The following is a 9,168-nucleotide window of genomic DNA, read 5'->3' as shown; positions in this document are numbered from 1 at the left end:
TCCACTGCCTGCAGTTACCTGAGCTGAAGGTTTTCTTCAATATGGACACTAGTTCTGATGAGCCTCAGCACGAGCAGTTTGCTGGACGTGTTCAGTGTGACAAAGACGCTCTGACGACAGGACGAGTCAGACTTCAGCTGTCCAGAGTTAGGAGTAACGACTCGGGCCGCTACCTCTGCAGGATGGCCACTCAGTTTGGAAAGAAGGTTAAAGAGTTCAGGCTCAACATCACTGGTAAGCTTTGTATGTGTGTGTGTGTGTGTTTGTGCGTGTACGACTACTATTCCTATTTCTGCTACTGGAGTAATGACATTTATTTACATATCACTTTTACAAAGCTAAAAAAGGGCCGGAAAAACAAATTCATATTGAAAACACAAAACTTTAGAATACACAAATACATATTTACAGTTAAAATAATGTAAATATAATAACCAGGCTTCAGGGTGAGAGAGGATTTTTTGTGTTAATGGAAATAATCAGGAAAGCAGGATTCCTTGATGGATCCCACATCTTCTCAAAGTTATAATCCACAGGGGGCACCTTGGAAGTCTGCAGAATCTGCAGTCCACTTGGAAAATGATGGAAGTCCAAATCCTTCTCAGAGTTATAATCTAACATGGCATTGATAATGATGATCATGATGATGTTGAGGGAAATGGAGACAAATCCAAACCCTAATCCCCTTTAATCCAGATACTTTTCTCTTTAAAACTGTGTGTCAATTACAATAATCTCAATACAATCCCCTTTTTCACTAAACATACACTTTGAAAGTCAGGCATTCAGAGATCATAGTGTACTCTATGTGGTCATTCACTCTTCACATTCACTCTCATATCGTTCAAGGATGTTTCTACACAGGCTGTCTTCTAGACCCGAGTTACGCCTGTATCTAAAATAATTATTTTCTTTTCATACTTTTATTCTTAGTCATCCTTTTAGCCAAACTCAAACATCTTTATATTTACTAATTATGTTCTGATCATTATTGAGCATAATTAACTTTCACCATTTAACACTGTTTTTGTTGATCAAAAGTATAATGATGGTTTGGCAACACAGATCTTATCTTTTCAAACTAAGACATGAATAAAAAGTCTGCACACACAAAATCCGGACATTAGAATAGACATTATCACTGCTCAGACTAGATCTGTCTGCTAACATGAAGATACATTTTAAATTGCGTCTTAAAATGTATTATTTTATTGTGGCTTTTGATTCAAACTAGTATGTTATTTCGTGGCTATTTTTTTTTTGTTTGTTTCAAACAATTGTCATATTGTGTCTTGCCCTCCTTTTAACTGTTTCTTTTATTCTGTCTTATGCTCTTGCTCTGACCGACTGTGAAGCATTTTGATGTCATACTGCTTTTATGTTTTATGTTAACTGCTTTCAAGTTGAGTTTGCCTCTCCAGCAATGGACATCTTTGGTCAAATCTACTTGTTTTTAAGTGTTAAAAATGAACTGAATTTGAAAATACATTTATTTGGTATGTTCTTTCAGTAATCCTAATCAGTTGTATAATCAACACTTGTTTTTCACAGCAGCCACAGTGAAACCCAAGCCAGTGACAGCAACACGAGAACCAAACCGAAAACCTGAGAGAGGAGAAAGAAGCCTTTTTTCCAACTTGGCATTGGGTGCAGGATTGGCAGGATGTCTGGCAGCCTTTGTCATACCAATCATTTACCTCTTTACTCTATACAGACAGGGGACAACTTAAAGTATAAAACATAGTACACTCAGTCATACAATAGCTTCTGTAGACCTTGGTAGTGACTCTGCAGGGCTCTGGAACTTGGCTAGAGATCGTCTGATCACTGTCAGCGAGCTTATTGGATATGGGTCATTGTCCTCCTGGGAGAGACCAATCTCATCAGGATGAAGACGATTACTTAGAAAAACTGCAGTAACACTTCACTCTCAAGGATTAAGTGGAAACAAAGAATGGAAGCAAAGTGCCTGCTCAAGAAAGTGCAATGAGGAACATACATGTTCTTCTGCTGCCCCCTGCTGCTCTGAAGAGAAATGCAGGAGCTCAGTGACAAGTGCTGAGCAGGTCCTTCTGAGCTTTTGAAAACGGTTGGACATAAATCACAGAAGTCTCTGAATTCTCACCGTTTTCTACCTTATTAGTGTTACAGCTGAAATGTGAATTTAAAAAAAGAGTAACATCTATATTTAGTAAAATAAGAGAATACGGGTTTTTAATGACCTTTTATGTATTGTTGATAGTGACTCTGTTGTACTTTTATTACTGGATCTTAGTCCTGCATTTGACACACTGGAAAATAAGTTTGATTTTCCATGATTAACAATAAAATGGAGAAATCATGTAGGAGAGTCATGCCAGCAATTAAAACCGCTTCCTGTATCTTGTTAACCACAAACAAATGTAATCATGTGACCACACAAACACAAATGAGGAATACCTTACAATAATCATCAATCTTTCTTAGACTCAAACACATGGAAAGAGTGATCAGCAATCATTTTTGTCATTTCAAGTCACAATACCTAAATTTTTATTTTATTGTTGTTAAGGAAATAAAGTTTACCTCATTTTTTCATGTTAATTTCAGTCAGGTTACGGTCAGATCACAGTCTTAAGATAATTGTGGATCTGGGTCATTGTCTGAAAACAGTTTTTTAAAAATGAGGCTTGGGGGAAAATGTGACAGTGATATTGAGGCAAGTTGAGTCAGTGGCTGGAATATAACCCCAAAGAGTTTATGTAGACTATGTGCCTAGAAACATCTGCGTTTAAGTGTTCATTTCCAGTATTCCACAGAAAAGCTAAAGATGGCCAGACAGTGCAAAAGATAAAGGCTTTGCATTCTTAGATGATCTAAACAGAGCAGCAATGCTCTGCAGCAATTGATGGTAATGAAACTGAGCTCCATACACATATTAGTCTTCCCAAGGGAGGAAATATGTAGTTGGTTCTGTTTGTTTGTCTGATTGTTAGCAGTCTAGCTCGACAGTTGTCAGTATTATATTATATCACATTATTTTGTGATGGTAGATACCAATAAGTTTGAGTGGTTTTGATTTTGGTGAAAATGAGGTCAACATAAAGATCACACCAAATGTGAAAATCAGTATAAAAGTTTATGTTACCCACAATGTTTTATGAATTGTCTTCAAACTTCACAATATAATATGCTTCTGCGGACATGAGTACCTAGGACACCTGAACATTTGACCTGGACCCTTGTTAGTAGTCTACCATGGAAAAAAAAAAAAAACTTAAAAGAAACCACAATGTCATTAGATATAGTATGAAATATCATACGAAAGAACATGGAGAGAGCTGCACAACACGCGTTATTTTACGCTACCCATTGCCTTTTGGGGGAGTGGTGTTCTGAGTCCTCTTGTCCATCTTGTAGCTAACACACTAAAATCACAATTTAATATTTACTGAAAATGTTTCCATAGTATGAACAGGAAACAAATGTATTTTTACCTTTATTGAACTGAAGGCTCAATAAAGTTTGAAATTATCTCAAGCCTTAATGTGCAATTTTATTTACCCTTGTAGGGCCCATTTTACCCCAACATTGGGGCAAGTTGAGCCATGTGCCTAATGTTTTGATAGGTCATTGTTCTAAAAGCAAGGTGTTTGATAACTGGACTGGTTCTTATATTGTGTCTTTCTCACTACTCAGAGAGTTTTATCCAACTTGCCTCATTCACAAAAGCACTTTTTCCCCCTTAAGCGCAGTTTAACATTCACACTAATGCATCAGAGAGCAACTTGGGGTTACATCTCTTGCACACTGCAGCCAGGGATTGAACCACCAACCTTCCCATTGTTAGAGGACCTGCTCTACCCATGCTTTACAGAGTTCCTGTTTCACACAGTTAATTGGCTGAGTTCCCTTTTTTGTTTACAGGGATCTGAAAAGGCATCACTGTATCACCAGCCCTGCAACTTTAGAAGCACACATTACAGACAGGTTTCACTCTATCCCACCTTTACCAGGTTTTGACAGAAACCTGGTAAAACACACATATTTGTGGTGAGACTCCGCAAGAGCCATTTAATTTGCGTATTTTGACACTTGTCCACTTGTGTTGAATTTTTGTAATACACTTCTGTATTTACAAACTATTAAAACAGGTTATTTAAAATCCACAGATTGAAAGCATACATTCAGGAAGGCTGTGCATTTAAAAGGCCATAAGTATTGTCCAAAGAATCCAGTTGATGGATAAAACTTTGATCATGTTGTGAGGCATAACAAACACCCCCCCCCCCAAAAAAAAGCCACCGTCCCCATTGACACTTTAAAGTGAAAGGTGGGGCATTCGTAAGATTAGTGGCTGTTGCACCAAGCCTGGAAGTTCATACGTGTCCAGCTGATAGAGATTACGTCCTCTATCATTAGGCAAAGGTTCTTGCTCTGTGCAGCTCTGGAATAGCTTATTTCTCCATTCCCTCTTAAATAAAGGTGCATAAAACAAAGCACAGATGGCCAGTAAGATGGTTACAACTATTATTATTATTATAAGGGCTCTTAGCATCCTGACTGTCCATCTGTGAACTCTCAGCTGGCTTTTCAGGTTGATCTGTCGCTTCTGTAAGAACAAATATGTCAACTTTTTAGGACAAAATTACAAATCTAGCTCAACAACTGGCCATGCAACTATGGTGGCCATCTATCTAAAATAAATAAATAATAGAAGGAAGCTTCTACTCAACTTAACAATGTTGTTTAATTGACATCTTACATAGCTGTAATCTGTTGAGGAGCCAGAGAGAAATTCGATCAAACCCACTGAGCATTTCCCACATTACTGCAATTGTTCAAGTATACCATTACAGCCTAGCTGGAGTTATTTGTGAATTAGATGGATATTTCACAGATACTGCAAGATAAAACAATGGCAAATCAATCACAATATTGCAGTCTATAATTTATTTTTAATGATAATCCTGTAATGTTCAGTGTGTTTTAATTTCAAATGAAGGCATCAACTAACCACAGGCTAAAAAAGCCAGAAAGAAGAGAAGCATGGGAAAGCAGCTCATCTTCTGCCTGTGAAATGACAGAGGTGAAGAGTCATGAACACAAAGATCAGCTAGTACAGCAACAGAATGAAATCATCCTTATACAACTACCTATAGCCACTTCAGTGCAAGCGGTGAAAATAAACCCCTTCAGTTTGTCTTTTTACACATGCAGTATTACTACTATAGTTTATAAATTGGGCAATCAGGTATCTAATAGCAAAGCAGTCTACGTTTTACTAGCAATGTTCAAAGTGTTTCACAGAATGTCAACCAAAAATAAAATTAAACACGACAATTATACACAATACACAGCCCTCCACAACAGTCCCAGTTTCTACTGCATCTCACTGGGAAATTTAATTAGCCACACCTGATTTAGGCCAAACAATCCCCCCCAGCTGAACAACAGGAACTGTCTTAAAATTCAATGTTGACGAAAAGACCTTCATTTCCCACTGCATTTGATGTGCACAGGAAAAAAGAAAAATCATGCCCACCTGTTGCATTCAATTGCTAGCAATTAGTTAATCAATGCAAACAATCAGACTAGAGTGGGCATAAATGTATCAAGGGGGTTAATTAGAGGAAAAACTGCTAAAAACAATATATTTGCAAATAGTAATCAATAACATGCTCACTTTAATTTATGGACATTTTTGACAGTACTTACTCACAGGCTCAGCCAACAGCAGATACAACAAACTAAGCACTTGAAAGAGATGAAGACAAAAATAATGCAACCCTTCCTTTAGAAATGTAAGGTTAAAAAACAGCTTTTCGTAGGCTGCAGAAAAGATGCAAGCTAAGTCAAAAAAAGGGGGAGGGGTCTTTATCTGGGTGTTTATATTGGTGCTGTTCAAAGCCTGCTGGGATCAGTCACATGACTTTGTTAAGAAATGATGTTAAAGGATAGGTAGATAAGTCTCCATTTCATTGACTGACTCATTGATTTGATCAGGGCCCTATACTATGAAGTTAGTTCAGCCTACTCAGGATATCTTCCCCTAGATTCACCCTGACAGTGGTGATCAGATTAAATGGTCACACAAAGCTCGTTATCAGCTCATTAAGTTCCCAAGGTTTACCCTGAAGTTATTTGGATAAGCTAAAATCTGGCATCACAATACAGGAATCTAGCCCTTGTCTGCTCTGATTGTCTCTCAGAAACACACCAACTATTCTCATGTCACATTTGACTGTGTGAAATAGTTTCATTATTATATTAATTTTTGCACACACTTGTGCAAGTTAAAAGCTGCAAATTGTGTTGAGGTATTTGAAGGAACTAGCAAAAATAATAATAATTATTATTGATAATAATTATTATTAATTATTGTCTGGTGTCTGGTCTAGAAAATTTGAAACTGATGTCTGTCAGCATTTTTTCCTGCTTTGCCTCTTCTTGTTTCTGTTTGTGGCAAATGAGTTACATTCTAAATATAAAGCAGGTGGGGAGAGGATGAAATACAGCTCACTGAGCTCGGGTTTAAAATATAAAAACAACACTACCAGAACTCACCTGTAACCTGACACGCCTATCTCTGTTAAACCAGTCAGACTGGTTAAATGAGGGACTTCACTTCTTTCTTTGCTTTGGTGTTTATGCAAAGAAGGAAGTGAGGTGTAGAGTGAAGGACACAGTGGTGAACATCGGGTAACTATAAATTATTTTAACTAAAGTAATTGTTTACATGTGTGTTCAAGAATCTTTGAATGATGCAACTATATTCAGGGGGGTAGGTGGCTTTAGCTAAATATATGTCATTTTAAATGTACCTGACATTAGTGGTGAAAAACTACCTTTAACCTGTAGTTTGTGTAACATTAACATAGAGTCACAAACAAATTATATTAGAGTGCTGCGCTATGTAAGAGCACAAGAAAGAACATGGACACTAAGTCATAGGGAAGAATCAGATTTAGGCTAGACTGTAAGTCCTGCGTTTTATATATTTTACATTACTACCAGACCCATATATTCCTTTCTTTATACACAATGCAAATTGAATAGAAAAATAAAATTGGTTATAGATGTTGTTGTTCTTTTCGCTCTGATGCAGAATAGTCATGGTAAATTTCTTGCATAAATCCAAAGTGTTTTTAAGTTGTACAACACATCACTAATAACTAGTAGATGGTAAGAGAGTCTCTTCAGATACACATCTATACGTCACTCAAATCTTTGATCACTGAGTACCAACATTTTCAACAGCATTTATGGAAAGGTGTTGAGTAAGTAGACCTTTGACTTGATTTGAACTTTAATGAAAGCCTCTAATATTTCATCTTCATCATAAATAAATTCATTGTCTCCTGGTATGTTGATTTGTCAAGAAAAGACCCATCATTCCCTCTGTGATTTCTCGCATCTATTTTTTGATAATACATTGAAAAATTACAGATTACATACTGCAGCTGTAATATTAAAAATAATTTTTGCCCTCTCTCTTTGACCAGGTAGCGACTGTTTTTACCAACATGAAAGGGCATCATGCTCAGCTGACATTACAGTTCTTATTGAATACTAATTGTCAGTCTTATTCCTACAATATGCAGTTCAGCATTGCCAGGTACCAGGTAAGAGGGCATGAGGAGTATGCCCCTGCCCACACATTGTTAGCTGTAGAGCAGTGAAGGTGAACAACATCCAAATATGGACTGCCACTTCAAGGCCAGTAAGGAAAACAGAGTGTACCATAGCAACACAAAAATATGACCACTTTATTTAATTATATTTAAAGAAATGTTAATAGAGTATTATGAGTTTGAAACTTAAGTTTTTCCTATACATTAACATCATATTAGTAGTGTATAGTATTAACAGAAAAGGAGAAGTTTCATTTATAAGATTGCTATATTCCTTTATGTAATTAGTTTGTCCTGCCATTTTTGTAGGGGAAGCCTATGAGATTCGTTTCCATTTCTGGTGTCTTCCTCTCTGTTTCCAACAGAATCCATCACAAACCAGGTGGCCCTGAACCTACATCTGGACCTCACCTAGAAGGTGAACCCAGCTGTGTGTCCGTGAGAAGTGATTGGTCTATGGATGAGCCCATTAACTTTAAAACACCAATGCCCTCTGCTTTTAGAAAGTAAGATACAGATTAATTTTAAATGTATAGTTATGTGCAAAACAATAGCAGTGTGTTTAAAACAATAGAGGCAAAGTTCAATGTTCCTAATAGCATTTATTGCCATACATACAAAGGCACTGAGAGCTGTGCACATCCCAAATGAAAACATGAATAATTTTGTCTTTTATTTTCTCCCTTTTTTGGGTATTTCTTCCTCAGCATAAGGCAATATGACTTCTTTCAGTATTTTTAGGTATTGAAACTGGTCCATGGTGCCTGTTATATGATAAATGGGCCCCACTCCAAACCATTATACTTGCACCTCCATGTTTTATGGTCTTCACGGTGTACTGTGGCTTGTATTTAGTGTTTGAAGTTTGTCTCACAAACTGTCTACAGCCTTTAGATCCAATGAGAACAATCTTGCTCTCATCTGTCCATACAATATTGCGCCACTTCTCTTTAGGCCAGTCAATGTGTTCTTTGCCAAACTGTAACCTTTTCAACGGATGTTTTTTTGTTTTTTTTGTTTTTTCAACTGTGGTACTTTACAAGGGTTTTTTGCAAATAGTTTGGCTTCACATAGGCGTCTTCTGATTGTTGAAGTACTCACAGGTAAATTGAGATATTCTCTGATCTCTCTGGGGCTGATCATTGGATGCTTCTTTGCCATTCTTGTTATTCTATGATCTAGGTGGATGATAGTGCTCCTTTTTCTACACATGTTTTGGGTTTTCTTTCCCATTTCAAAGCATTTGAGATCTTTTTTAGCTGAGCAGCCAATTAACTTTTTGATCAAAGTTCTTTCTGGAATGACACATTTTACTCACTGAGCAAGGAGTAAAACCAGCAGGCACAGCATCTGCTGCCTTTCTTAAATAATGGGCCATAATTGACACCAATTTCTTCACAGATTGAATGACCTCCCTAACTGAACACCACACACCCCTTTCACTGAATTAGTCAATTACCCCCAATGAGGAGCGTGCATGTCATGTCTTTTAAGTCATACTGTGGAAAAATATATAAAATGATCGAAAATTAATGAGAATAATAAATAATTAAAG

The 9,168-nt window shown here is 36.9% G+C and overlaps 1 long non-coding RNA gene across 1 annotated transcript; it reads right to left on the bottom strand.

The window, feature by feature from the left end:
- Window positions 1-4,714: 4,714 nt before the first annotated feature.
- Window positions 4,715-5,823, bottom strand: LOC102198111 (uncharacterized). The gene is made up of 3 exons (XR_312143.2): window positions 5,698-5,823; window positions 4,997-5,052; window positions 4,715-4,755 (listed from the first exon to the last, which is right to left on the bottom strand). It is a non-coding gene; the product is annotated as an uncharacterized LOC102198111 (long non-coding RNA).
- Window positions 5,824-9,168: the final 3,345 nt, after the last annotated feature.

Source organism: Pundamilia nyererei, unplaced genomic scaffold (genome assembly GCF_000239375.1).
Source record: "Pundamilia nyererei isolate P.nyererei 1_Seehausen unplaced genomic scaffold, PunNye1.0 scaffold00231, whole genome shotgun sequence".
NCBI classification, from domain to species: domain Eukaryota; kingdom Metazoa; phylum Chordata; class Actinopteri; order Cichliformes; family Cichlidae; genus Pundamilia; species Pundamilia nyererei.
Note: the sequence above shows the minus strand (reverse complement) of the source record. Positions and strands in the feature narration are given on the sequence as shown.